Source organism: Temnothorax longispinosus, chromosome 12, assembly GCF_030848805.1.
Source record: "Temnothorax longispinosus isolate EJ_2023e chromosome 12, Tlon_JGU_v1, whole genome shotgun sequence".
Taxonomy (NCBI): Eukaryota; Metazoa; Arthropoda; class Insecta; order Hymenoptera; family Formicidae; genus Temnothorax; species Temnothorax longispinosus.
Window position 1 is genome coordinate 9,509,101 of NC_092369.1, and position 14,264 is coordinate 9,523,364.

The 14,264-nt window shown below is 39.6% G+C and overlaps 2 protein-coding genes across 2 annotated transcripts in view; one reads left to right on the plus strand and one right to left on the minus strand.

Moving 5' to 3' along the window:
* The window catches only part of LOC139822727 (cytochrome P450 4c21-like), a 92,811-nt gene that overhangs the window by 42,065 nt on the left and 36,482 nt on the right, over window positions 1–14,264 (minus strand). The gene's annotated exons all lie outside the window — the stretch shown is intronic.
* The window catches only part of LOC139822868 (uncharacterized), a 183,734-nt gene continuing 174,865 nt past the window's right edge, over window positions 5,396–14,264 (plus strand). The window contains exon 1 of the mRNA XM_071795022.1: window positions 5,396–5,589. The gene's annotated coding sequence lies outside the window, so the exon portion shown is untranslated. The remainder of the gene's footprint in view (window positions 5,590–14,264) is intronic.

Consider the following 14,264-nt stretch of genomic DNA (forward strand, 5'->3'; position numbering starts at 1 on the left):
GTTATGTTTGTAACAAATTTCCTGCTACAATGCTGCTCGTGCTAAGTCACAATTTACAAGAATACACGAACATATGACACTTGAACCTGACATACATACGCGCATAACTAGACTCATACAATCCTATGACGTGCTGTGTGCAATGTGCATAATGCACGTGTGAAGAGAAAGGCCAAGATGACGAATGAGGCGAGGTGAAGAATTGCAATCTTTCAGCAAGTAATGCATCACACTGTAATAATTCATCGGAATAGCACTTACAAGCAAGATGCGGTGCAACCTCTCATCGCTTTAATGCTAGACAACGCAATGTTATTCACTGATCAGTTACTGCTATCATTATCTGGAAAACTTCGCCATATGGGAATGATTATATATATCCAATTTGAGATAATTTGACATTTTTATACACACATTTTTTCTTAGTTAAATATTTTAAAAATAATTGAACAAATATGAAGAAATTAATACCGCGTTACTTTGTCATTGTTAAGTAATATAAATATATCACTTAGCAAAAGAGAATAAACAAAGACAACATTATTTTTTAAACTAAACATATCTAAAAAATCTAGAAGCATGCAGGCATTTACTGCTGTCAGTTTAGAATAATTTCTCATAATAATCATTTCGTTACGAAAATAATTAGAAATAAAACTTCTTAATCATAACATTTTTTTCATCGTAACTCGCAATAATTTCGTGTTACGGAAAAATGATTGCTCACTGTGTTTCGCATTCATTTATTTCCGTAAACCGGCCTCTCGCCATATATTTTTATCGCAACATTTTCCATTTGCTTTCATTCGTTCTTCGCGTAATTAAAACCGCGTTCAAGCGCGTCGATCATGCAGCGCCGTTTGCGAGAGACGGCAAACATATCCAGACGCCGAAGCGTTCCAACGATTCCAGGCGTCCCGATTGCACGCCAGGCGTGTATGAATTAGATCGACGCGAATTCCCGGCTTCATTCTCGCGACGAATCCACTTCGCATCGCCATCGCCCCCTCGCCGCTGGAAAGTGGAGCGGGGACTTTATTTTAATAATTGAGCGAACTGTCTATCGCTCGCCCCAACTTCTCGGCGCCCAAGCCCGCCGACTTTACGACCTCTTCATCGTGGATTGTGGACGAGGACGAAAGCCCAGCCGAGGGGCAACCACACGGATCGATCCACTCGATCGATCCGTCGACTCTGGATCAACCGACGTAACGCTGACAAATGTTGTCGCGCGATCGCGCGAAAGTATTACCGGTGAATAGTGATAAATTTCCGCAAGTGCCGTCGGCGCTCAAAAGGCTGAGACTTCATTACGAAAGTTTAAACATTAAAAGTTGGACCGACTAGCTTAGCCGCGCGATGATTTCCGTCGCAGGCACTTTATGTCATCATTATGCACGGATTTATTTGACAAATTTGTCGTACTGTCGTTTACATCGGCGAATGTATAAGCTCTTTAAAAAGCAACACCAAGATAAAGCTAAAGCGAATGGAGACGTGCGCTCTCACCCCGTATATGCGTCTGCAAAGAAAATATCTTATTAAAAAGAATTAGTATGTGATAAACAAAATACCAAAACTATTCACGGGCGCGACACAGCCAAATTTTTCCAATCACCGGTTTTTACAACGAGCTGCTACCTCCGATCGTTAACTCAGAACTCGCGCGGCAGAGTTTCGCCGTAAACGCGGCGTTGCTTTACTGCCAGCGTAAAATTTCGATTGTTCCGAAAATTTACAATACCGCGGGAGAAGAGGTAATACACGTGTACAGTTCTTTTAAAAGCTATTGTTTAATCTGCGAAATTGTAAAATCGTTGCGTAGCTCGGGGTTATAAAATGGCAGAATTGTTCGTACAGGACGATAATTTAGCATTGCTACTCGATCTGTTGTGTCTGGGACAGAAATTGCATAATCGTAAAAAAGGCAGAAAAATATTAAAAAATATATAACAGGTTGTATCTTAAATATTATATATTTATCAATTCGAAAAATATTTTCGTATTGATAAAATTTTAAAACTGTTTTCGACTTTCTTCTATTTATACACTGAAAAAAGGTTTTGGTTATAATAACCAAGGCTTGGTGAAATAGCTTCAACTAAAGGGAAATATTTGGTTAATGTTAACCAAATTTGTTAACATTAACCAAATTATTTCGTCATAATCACTAAACCCTTTAGTTGGAGCTATTTCACCAAGCCTTTGGTTATTATAACTAAAACCTTTTTTCATTGTATTCTTTTGTATAAATAAATGGTTATTCGTTAATGGTTAAAAACTCGATTGAACCATTTCCAAATAAAATTGTAAAGAAAGTTAACATCAAAGGGTGTGGCTTAGTGTAGGCAAATTTACGCAAATGAACGCAAATAACTATGCAATCCAATAAACTGGATAAAGAAATATATATAGTGCAACCGATACAAGTCGATTTAATCGTATTGATTTTTATGAGATCGTATCATTTCAAAGATATTAACTGTTTAATGTAACCAAACAATTTTAATGTATTCAAAATGAATCATAATGATACAAATAAATACATTCACTCGTTCTGACCCACAAATAACCAAATTATGATATTTCTAAGCCGATGGCTAAGTCTACTTCGCGTTGTAATTAACGAAAAATAACCACTTTTTATATACTTTTATATGCTTTGTTGATTATAAATTGTATGGCGTACAAATATATACGAACGTACACATATACGTTGACAATATACAAATTTCCGAATCGATTCTTCTACCGTCGAGTTTTCGTGGATTTGTAGAATCTTTTCTATCACTCCTGGTACACCATAATGTTAGCAGTATCCATGAAATGGTCAGATACATACGTGCAATTCGTGCAACAGGGTCAGAGTCGTTTAAATCGAGGATGGACAACAGACTCGGACAAGTCGTGCCTTCGCTCGGTATTACAACCGTACTGTTCAATAGACAATGCCGTGTTTCCACTGGTCAGCATATGGATTCGCGGAATATCGTATAATTAACATTCGACCGCGTCATTAAGCCCAGGCCGAGTCCCGTTTTAACAACCGCGAAGCGCTAAAGCGATGCTTTACGTTTACGACAGGCGTTGCACGTGTCGCCACGTGAAAGTTAACGACCTAACACATGATATTGAATGATCGGCTTATCGTAGTTTGGATAAAGATAATCATGCAAAATAGCATGAGAAAATAAATTTTTTTTAATGTGTTTATTCATCCATATTATTTTCACCTTCGCAAAGCATTGAACGCAACGCAAAAAATGTACGATAAATGTAAGCCCCTCTTTTTAAATGCATCATACCCGCATGAAATCAAATTTGGCTGAATAATATTTCCTAAAGTTGTATGTTGCAATGAATGTAATTGATACATTCTTATAACATTCCTTCATGGAAACCAAAATTAATTAATCCTGATTGTTTCTGATCGTTTCGAAAAAATGGCCATTTAATACATTAATTGTAATACATTCGGGTTTTACGAAGTGGCTACACAATTCATTCATTATATCCACCCGCCTCGAAAATATGCGTTTGCATATTTCCACGAGCTAATACCCGAAGGCCGTTTTACCAAATTAAATTATACCACGATCGTCCGTGGAATCGAAAAAAAGAGGAGGGAGACGGGGACGGGGGGGGGGGAGATCAGTTATTGGTCGCAAAACGTGCAATCTCGAGGTTAGACTGTAAATCTGTCGGAAAGTTTCGAAATTGAAAGCTTATCGATTTTGCATGGCATTGCCAGAAATTACACCGATGGAATCGCTTCGGCGCGGCGCGGCGGGGACGGCCCTAATGCACGCCCGTGGCACACCGACAGCGGGTTTTCGTGTCGCTTGCGTATTGTTATCGCGCCGCATAAAACGGCTACGCGCGACTACTACTCGTCACCGCTCGGATCCCCGGACTGACAAATGGGCCGCGAGTCGTGCGGAATGACAAATCGAAGCTCCCGATTCCAGCGGATGAGGCGAAATTACGCGCCGACCGCGACAGCTCCTTCCGGAACCACGACGCAATACTTCTCCGTCGATCGTCGGAGTGAGCCGTTTGGGCAGACGCGAAATTACCGCTATGAAATTTGTCTTATCCATTTTATGCATATATATATATACGTTGTGTTTTCCCACTACGTGTTATGCGAACGCCGTGAACCGATCGACGAATTCGTGCAATGTTCCGTAAAGAAGAACGTGCGCAGGCATTACTTATGCTGAAGTTACTGCAGTGTAATAATTTTCATACGAAATGTTTGCTTTTTACATGATGACTGTCTGCAATTGTTTACATATGGTGTACATTGTACATACACAAAAGCGACATTTATTGTTTAAAATTTTATACACGATTCCGTTTCCTATTTCCAAAACATGCTTTCTCTAAAAATGCGCATTTTTTAGGTCAGCGGGAAAAAAAGTAAAATGCTCCAAAATGGAATTTTTAAATTTATTATTCATATATTCGCCACATATTTTTTTATTCGCACAATTTGATTTATCTCGAAAACACAGTGTTGTTGAATTATTTATATTAAAATATAGGAAATACGCTTATCATTGTTGATAAAAATTAAATACAGGAATACAATAATACATAAAAGCCATTACAAAAAATGGAAATTTATAGAATTAAAATGTAAATCAGGAAAAACTGTCTATTTTCTGAAAGCAGTTTCCAAAAATGTGGAATAATAAATACTCTCATTCGAGTATTTAATTTCTGAAAATTATTTCTTTGGGAAAACTTGCATACGAAGTTACATTGGTGGAGTTGCCGGAAAGATCGGCGCGAATAATTAAAATATCTGCAATTTTTCCAATCTTTGTTTCAAAAATTGCATCCGTTCCCTCAATAACCATTGTATGTGTTGGGACACACTAAAAGCATATCTTTTCATCCGTGTTCATAATCCGTTCTTATCGGCTTTAACGGTATTTGGTTCCATCCACAACATCAGGCAATATTATATTTTATACTTAGAGTGTGCGTGGATGCGGTTATTTATTATTTGTCGTTATCGAACCCGTAGAATTTGTATCGATTCCTTCTAAATTTATGACGTACCTACATGTATAGGATGAATAATTTGCCTACTCATTTGCTATGGCTATATTGTGGGGGAATTATCGATTCCCATTTTCTTAAAAAAGTGAAACCCGTTTCCTCCGCCATAAATATCATTCCCGTGCCTTTGCTGCTTAACAACGCGTTAAAAATAAAACACGGAAATGCTCTCTGTTGTCGTCGTAATTCGTTGCCATACATAAAACCTACGGAACGTCGGCTTCCGTTGCCGGGCCCTCGGTTTTACCTCCTTACGCAATGAATCTTGGTTATAGGCTTAGGTTTTAAAGGGGTGAACCGGAGGTGCCGAGAATCACGGTGGTCGCCGCCGCGGTAAGCCGCGTCCACCGAGAAAGAGAAGAGCGTCCGCGCCGCGGAGAAGAAGAAGGACGGAGGATTGGAGAACAGCGGCCTGTGAGAGCTTGCGAGAGAGCGGTGGGAAGGAAAGGAGCAAAGCAGCCTCAAAACGTGTCCCTCTCGGCTTCCGCTCGGATAGAGTCTCGGAACTCGGCAAGTAAGGTAGGTGGCCGAAGTAACTTATCGCCTAATAAATTCCAGCCATTAGACTGCGGGTAGTAATGGATGTACCATTTGCACCCTCCAGTACGCCTCGCGGTAGAGTAGGTAGGTAGGTAACGACGCGCGCGCGGGAGGAGAAGCAAGCGGACCCGCCGCTGCCACTGCTGCGCGCACCATGCGCGCGAGCTGTGTGTCGCTTCGGCTGCTGGTAGACGCGAATCCGACGAAATATCGATTTAAAGTTCGGCGTTACTCGAGCACGGTGAAAACGAGGTTTGGGCCGAGGACTCGATTAAGGACCGCTTACTTAATCCCCGCGTCATCCGGAATCTGATCGGAGATGATGACGGTAGAGTGTGCATGCTCATTCGCGTGATAAGAGCGACGACTTGAGAACATTTCCAGAAATTGTCGGAGACAACGATGAGAGTCAATCGCGTCCTAGCTCTCGCCCTGCAGAGGCCTGTGGGCCTATTCTGTAACTCTTAACGACAGTTTCGTTATCGTTATATTTGCGTAGATATTACATATAGTAAAAAGAAAGCTGCGCAACGACAGTATAACGATAACGAAACTGTCGTTAAGAGTTACAGAATAGGCCCAATGGTTCGTATAGCGATAAAGAGCGATGAGTCGATTATGAACGCTGTCATCGACGTGGCACGCAATAGGTAACGCCAAGCACGAGAGATCGATTATTTGCTCGGACAGCACTGGTAAAAAATATCATCTTGGTCTTATCAAGTTTGGAGGACACTCATCGATGTCGTCATAGGTCCCGATCGCAACTATGTATGAAAGGCTCTTGAAAAAGTTGCGCCACGGACGATCTTCGTAAAGTATGATATAGAAACTTCTTAGCTAATGATGCGATCTTCTCGGAATCCAGGTTGGAATAAGAAGTGGAAAGTAGACAAGTATATTTGGCTGCGAACTTTGCGAATGATTTAATCGAGAATTCGCTAACTTCCCAATGGATAGCGATAGTTGTTAATTGCTGCGCTTAATATGTGCTATATACGTATACTTTGAATTTCCAAATAAATTAATTTGCGGATTTAAATTCAGTTTGACTTGATCAATATTGATGCTATTTATATTTTCTAACTTAGAGCCTAATATGTTTCCTTTTCATCTTATCTCGTCAGCTTTGCACTCTTAAAAAAAAAATTTCTTTTTAAAGAACAATTAGAAAGAGTCAAACATTTTATTTTGAAATTACAATAAGAATTTATATATAACTAGGAATTATTATTTAGCCATGAGAAATCTTTATTTCTTTCTACTTCTCTTTTTTCTCCTTAAAAAGTATCGTGAGACAATTATTATCTCATCCATCTTTCAAATAATATAATCATACAAATCAGCACAGTTCATTAAAATGGTAAATCGTTAAAGTGTAATGTAAATGGTGCAGCTTACAGAACAGTTTGAACAATCCGCATAATAACTACGATACCATGCAATTAGCTTGATTAAAATAAAGTCCTTTTGAAGGAAACGGTCCTCTTGATAGGACATTACCAATCGGAACAATAGAAATATAATAATGAGCGTAACACTTTGACAAGAACCGCGCAATTTCATATTCGTAAATGAGCTAGCGTTTAATAGTTGGCGTGTAATCGCAAATGATGACAAACGTGTAGTGGTAAATGATACCCCGACGATCACAAAAGACGACGTCTTCCCTCGTCCGACTGGCAGACACGTTTGAGGTGACCTAACGAAATGGCCGGGCAATGGCTCGTTGAAACAATAGAAAAGAGCGAAAGGAAAAAGAAATTTCCAACGACAAGCGTCCCCACAAAACGTTTTACGTTCATTTCTATGGACTCCAGTTTTATGGGATTCTCGGTTCTTCGAAACAATCGTACGAAGAAATTTCCATGATATCAGCGTTGAAATTTATGTATCCACGTATGTATATGCTGACTGATTTAATATATTGTTCCTAATGAAAAAGCAAATTGCTTAGAATGATCTTTAATACCGATAAAATGTCAAGAAATGTGAAAAAATCTTTACTTTGGTACTTTATATCGATAAGATATAATAAATATAAAAACTCCTGATTTTTAAAAACTCGTGTAAATGACAATGCAAGCTTCTAACTTATTTGCAAATATGCACGTGTGACAGTGTGATGGTCATTTGATTAGACAGTGATCTATATGTGTCAAACTTTTAGGCCATGTTAATCATGTTAGTCATGTTTTATTATATCATATGTCACTGATGGACCATACAACATTCCATCAATCCATCCAGGCAACAGACAGCCTACAATCGTTCATTCGTATAACGCCTAGAATATAACTGGCGAATATTCTGTGGAGTCTTATCGTTTTTTTTATAATCCGCGTGATTTTATAACAATATGTAAAAGTTTGCTAGCTTGAAAAACCTATACAAATTAATTTCCTTATTCAGAAATAAACATTTACCGTGTAATGTTCAAATTCCTTATATCATAATCATGACAATATATTGATGTTAATCATTTTCTCAGTCAATCGAATTTAAGATTTAAACAATACATAAAATTCGTGTGACTTGCGTATGTCATTATGTGATCCCATTTACTAAATTACTAAAAGTCTACAACATGCCATTAGGTTTCAACAATGATTTTGTCTTCAGAATCCTTCATATGACAATATCCACGCAATCCATTATTGCGACATTTAATCAACTAGCGCTGTGTGACAAATACAAATAGCAACTACTGTACTCGGTACAACGGACAGTAGTTATGACGCATTGGCGGTCCGATTCGGTTGTTTGTTTACTGCCGCGCAAGTCTACTACAATACAGAATCGAAATAGCGCGCGTGATACTTTAAAGGACTATACGTTACACGTGTATAGAGACTGTCACGTTAGGCTCTTCTCGATAGTATTTTCTCGTCGTACGTGCCAATAGCTGAACACGTATGTGGGTGTGCCGATCGTCAGGCATGCGTGTGTGTACGACGGGGATAACGTACATATATGTATATATAACGTCGAGCCGGATTTTACGGCATGGGTTTTACGGTTATATTTATTGCGCCGGGCTTCTACGGGCTCGCGGAACGCTTTCCCCGGGAGCGATCGCGACGTAAGTAGTCGATAAAGCAATTCTCAATGAGCGCGGGGAAACCCGTGCCGCGCGCGTACAGCAGTGGTTATATCCGCGCCTACCGACGCGCAAAGCTCCTAGGGGAAGCCGGGGCCGGAAACAGGCACGAGCTGCACCGGCACCGGCACCGCTATTGGAAGCACGGCGAGTAATTCCATTATGTCGTCGCGGCGGCGGCGACGACGACGTCGGCGACAACGACGGTAGCGGTAAGCCTCTTCTTCCCAATTTGTCGCGCGCGACGTTAAGGAGAACGTCGCGTCGCCCGCACTCCGCGGACTATCGCAAATCGTATCAGTGTCGATCGATTGCCTACTATGCCGCGCGCCACGCGCGGATTCCCGACCGCCCTGCTTCCCGGAGCATTCTGAGCGAATATTCTACACGGTCCCTGAGGGTCCCCCCGAGTTGTATTATAGCTCCGCCGCATTTCGAGAAAGGCCAACCGAGTTCCACCTCTAGCGCAACATCACGTTTCCTTTGTACCAGTGGCGGGTGCCGACACTGCCGACCATCTGAACAACAATAGTCTATACGCGAGGAGTATCTAAATTGTCACTTTGTACGTGACCGCGACGTAGACACGCAATAAAACGTAATCGCTGCCGTATAGTTCGCTGTATACGTGTGAACGGACTACGCACACACGGAGTATATTCTGTGCTATATATCGTTTGATCCCTGTGCGAACATTTTGTTCATTTTTTGAAATTGTTAAATCCACTTTTTGTGAAGAACGAAGTTTTACGATACCTGCTAGTGTTCCTTCATATTTCGCTTTGTTATGAATTGTTCAGACGCGTATCCAGCGTGCACTCCAAATTATAAGGCACAGACAGATGCGTTTCAGATTGTTTTAGTGTTGGCCTATAGTACGCTCTTTATCGACGAGGGAGAGACCGCGAAATAATTGGGGTATCGCACGGGCTAATAAAAGCAATTTCCGACGCCCTTTATCTCGGGTACTTGCCGATGGTCCACAATCATTGGAATGTAGGGCGATCGTTAGAATTTATAGTTGCGTAAATCACTAAGCGGGGTTATCCGAAGAAACGGACGTTCGCGATGCACACAGACGCGGCGGTATGCCGTTACGGAAAATTTGAAATATCTCGGACACTACAGATCACTTCTCTCACTCTCTTTTTTTCCCTCCGTTATCCTGGGCACTGATGTATCACAATTTATATATAACGTACTTCATTTTGTACTTTATTTTTATATCGGATTCTAACGTTTCGACTTTCTATCTACATAGTTACGTCGCTAAAAAATCATAAATGTGTGCAGTAAAATTGAATCTTTAACTTTTAACCAATCTTTTGACTATTTGCGTGTTTTTTTTATATCAATTAACGTAATTTTTAACCTGACGTATTACAATCTCTTACTTAATTTCTATTTGAGCAAAATTATATGTATGTTCTCTCTCGCGAAATTCATAGTTTTTAATATTAATTTATTCCGTAACTTTGTCTCGAATTTAATTTGACAAAAAAAGAAGTTATTTACTAGCCTTATATCAGTTTTCTCTAATACATCCAAAATACTACCGAAATTGAATGAACTTCTGCAATGGTTTAGTAACAAGTTAATGTAAGTGTGAGATTACATTCAGATACATATCGCTGTATTTCCTTACAGTATATATCCTCTTTTTGCATATCATTCAAATTGAAACTATATCAGCGTGTAAAATCTGGTTCAAATTTTATCGTCGGTGCGGATAGCGGATGTGGATGCGGCAGCACGGTAATTCGCTACCAAGTATCTCGTAGCAGTAGTTGGGCTGATACAGCGGTAATTTCGTAATTTGTACGCCTCTCGTGTGAGCCGCGCGCGTGTTCGCTTCGAAAATCAAGGGAAACCACCAGGGATCACCTGTGTGTCCCAGTTTCTATTCTCTCGGTCCGGTAAGCTCTCTGAGGCTCCACCACAGAGTTCCTGAAAGCGCAGGCACCTCGAAGACTCGCCGCCCCTCCGAGCTGGATAAGTGGGTATTAGGCGAGTCGAGGGGCGAACAATAACGCGGATCGGTTAACTTAATAATGGACATTAGGGCGTTATACCGGGGGATGAGGGGACGGGGGTTGAAACTTGCCTGCCGTGATGTGGGTGATTTGCTTCGAAGATTTTCCCGAAAGCACTTCGAGAAGTCGAGCTTCCTCAAGACCACGAAGACCTAACGACTCCCACAGGTATAGTAAACCACTTGCGACTATCTCCAAATTTACTGAACACTTGACAAAGAACTGCCATCTCCCTCTATATGTGAATATCACTGTATGAATAATTGGATGGAAGATGGAAATTTTTTTTCGTAAGATGAGACAATCGTAAGAACATTAACAATTTTACTGTGCTCTTGTTAATTTTAATTCTAAGCAAAACCATTAACAATTCGTATAGCTATTTTATTTATAAATGAATCGATCATGCTGACTTTTTTTAGCTTAAAAATTATTCTTAGATAGTGAATTTCTCGATAGAAATATATGTATATATATATATATATATATATATATATATATATATATTAAATAAATGAATAAATACTTTGATTATGATAATTAAGACAATTAGTTATATTTATTTCCTTTAAGGTACTTTATTTGAGAAGTATACTGTTATTTTATTGTAATAAATGGTATATTTTTAAACAGAATTATATTGTTGAGTAAATATTGTTCCAAGTATGCGCAGTGCAAATTTGTACTTGACATTTTGCATGGAGTGAAAACCATTTCAGTGTACTCAATGATGAGTAGGTACAGTCATTACTGGATTATTTCGTAAATTTGCCGAATTTCATTGTGAATATCAATGCATGTGCAATATGTTCTATTATTTTTATTAAATAATTGCTCTAACATAATTTTTTACTTTAGATGAACTAATTCTTTTTTACGCAGAGTTGGAAAACGCTAATTAAACTTTTTAATAATACTTTTTTAAATTTAATACATACAACCATTGATACAATCAAGTAAATTATTTGTAAAAAAGGCAATTGTTTTTAAATCCGATAAAGCAAAAATATTCTTTACTTCGTAAGCAGTGCTATATCTTTTCTTTAGAACGGTCTTTTTCACACCAAAGACAAAAATTCGTTTATATCGCCCAGTATAATTCACTCTATAATTATATAGAATAACACGTAACACGAGCCGAAGGATCGTAGTTTATTACATGCAAACAGTATATAATTGTTACGCGATAAACAGAGGATCGGTTTACGTGGCGAGTGGTAAAATCAGCGGGATACGTCGAAGCACATGTATGCGCGCGTGCTCCCGCGATCCGCGAGATAAAACGAGCATAATTAACGCGACGTCGACGCGTCGGTAATAACACAATCCGCGGTGCCCATTGACGGAGCGGAACAGGTCGGTGGCGGTGGAAGGAACGCAATCAGCTTAATTCAAGTTTCATTAATATAATGCGTGCGGGCTCGCATCAGGCCTCATAATGAGGTAAGTGCGCGTTGCGGCAGTCACGCGACACACGAGTCGCCCCGTATCCGTTGTACATTTGGTCGCGTGACAGGCAGACAGTCCCTGATAAACCGGAAGCCGGGTTTCAGACGGCGAGCTGCTTTGCATGCCAACGATAACGCTTTTTGCCCATTAACGTGATTAAATGTCGCGCAAGATTGCCGCACCGGTCTTTTTCAAACATCACGCTCCCCCGTCGAGGGACGACGATGAAGTCGCTCTCTCTCTCTCTCTCCCCTCGTCGACGCGTTGCGTAGAACGTCGAGCTAATGACAGAGAAATATGTATTCTTGCCCTAACGTTAAAAGGTTAACGTCATACCCACCCTGTTTAATTACGATACGCACTAAAGTGCCCCTGAGTACGCGACGTACACGCGATTCTGATTTTCACCTGTGATTGTGCATTATGACGACGTTTAAACATTTTAGAATTGTCTCGTGTAACTGTAATAATTGATATAGTCGTCCGGATGGATTATCTGCTTTCGTTTTTTTTTATTATTGAAAATTTTGTAGAAAAGAGTGTAGAAAGACACATATAACGAAAGAAGACATACAATCTAAAATATTTATCTAGTCTTCAAACTTTATATATACATATATGTTATATAAACCATATTTTATAAATATTTATTTATTATACAAAAATAATGATAAAACAAATTACCGTAACTATAGAAACTAATAAGGAAGCTCGTCCTAAAACCGTCTATCAAACTTTAGGACATGTTTATTAATAACGAACATATATCGAGCTCTTTGACGTGTTTATTAGTAATAAACATGCGTTATAACACATAGGGAATGATATTACTAGCTTGTCAAAATACTGTAAAATATCACGGAAATTACAATAACATATATCGTGGAGTGCTATTTTCTAGTGGCTATCGAAGTGATATATCTATATAAAATTAACGATTAGTCTTTGCACGTGAGCTTCGGTGTACTATAATAGCGAATTTGTGCGCCAAATATACGTACCAAATATCCTAGTGTTGACATAAATCTATAAAATAGATAACAAATTCTATATGTAAAAGAATAGCGTGTGATTTTCACGATGCAATAGTAGATATGTCCCAAAAGTAATAAGATTTGAAAGTATGGATGGATAAAGTGAAATATATGCCTGGATAGAATATTGACGACAAACGATTTTTCATGTATTTACGTTATCTCATTGTCAGTAGTTCTGACAGCAGACTGATAACGAAACACTCAGGGGGAGGGGCGTGCCAGCTCCATAATCGAATAAACTAGTTGATTTTGATAACAACATCGTGTGCGTGTCAGGGACCGCCCGATCGAACAATGCCTCCGAATACTGACAACCTCGTCTATTCTTATATAAAATTGATACCCGAGATCCTATTTTTCTCTTTGGTAAGTATCACAAGTCTCTGGAATTCGTGGAAGTCCCTCACATTGGCACTGACAAAATAAATTCGTTACGTGAAAGTAGATTATACAAAATTCGTTGATCAATGTTAATCGATCTTGAAATAATCCAACATAATATGTAGCGTAATTATCACCCTAAACCCTGTCGCCTCCTGTGCGATCTCCTCTCCGTCAATGTCCGCACGCTGACGAAAAGGGATGTCGACCCCGTGATAGGCTTAGAGCTTGACCGTTCACGATAAGCACATCCCCATGCACCATGCCCTTGCGTAGTCGAGCCCAGGACTTCGCTCCAGAAATTTCATTTCCTGGATATATCTCCAGAGACAGATCGATCGTTCCGGAAATCCCCGTACAAGCTGCGAGAGATTCACTTTGACACGTCTAGCGGAATCGGTGTGGACCGCGCGAACCTTTATCCCTTTCCTTATAACCACCCCCGATTTCAATCCCGGGAGCTTCTTTTCCTCACGTGTTATTCTCAGAAAAGGGACGGCGCGAAAAGGATGAAACACCGTGCAAAGTGCTATCTTTACACTTATTTATCGAGTTGTTAAGAAATACTACTATATCAAAAAATCTTACATGAATATTATATATACGTAAATCAACTATAGCGGACAAATCTCCGGCATACATTAAAAATTTGTA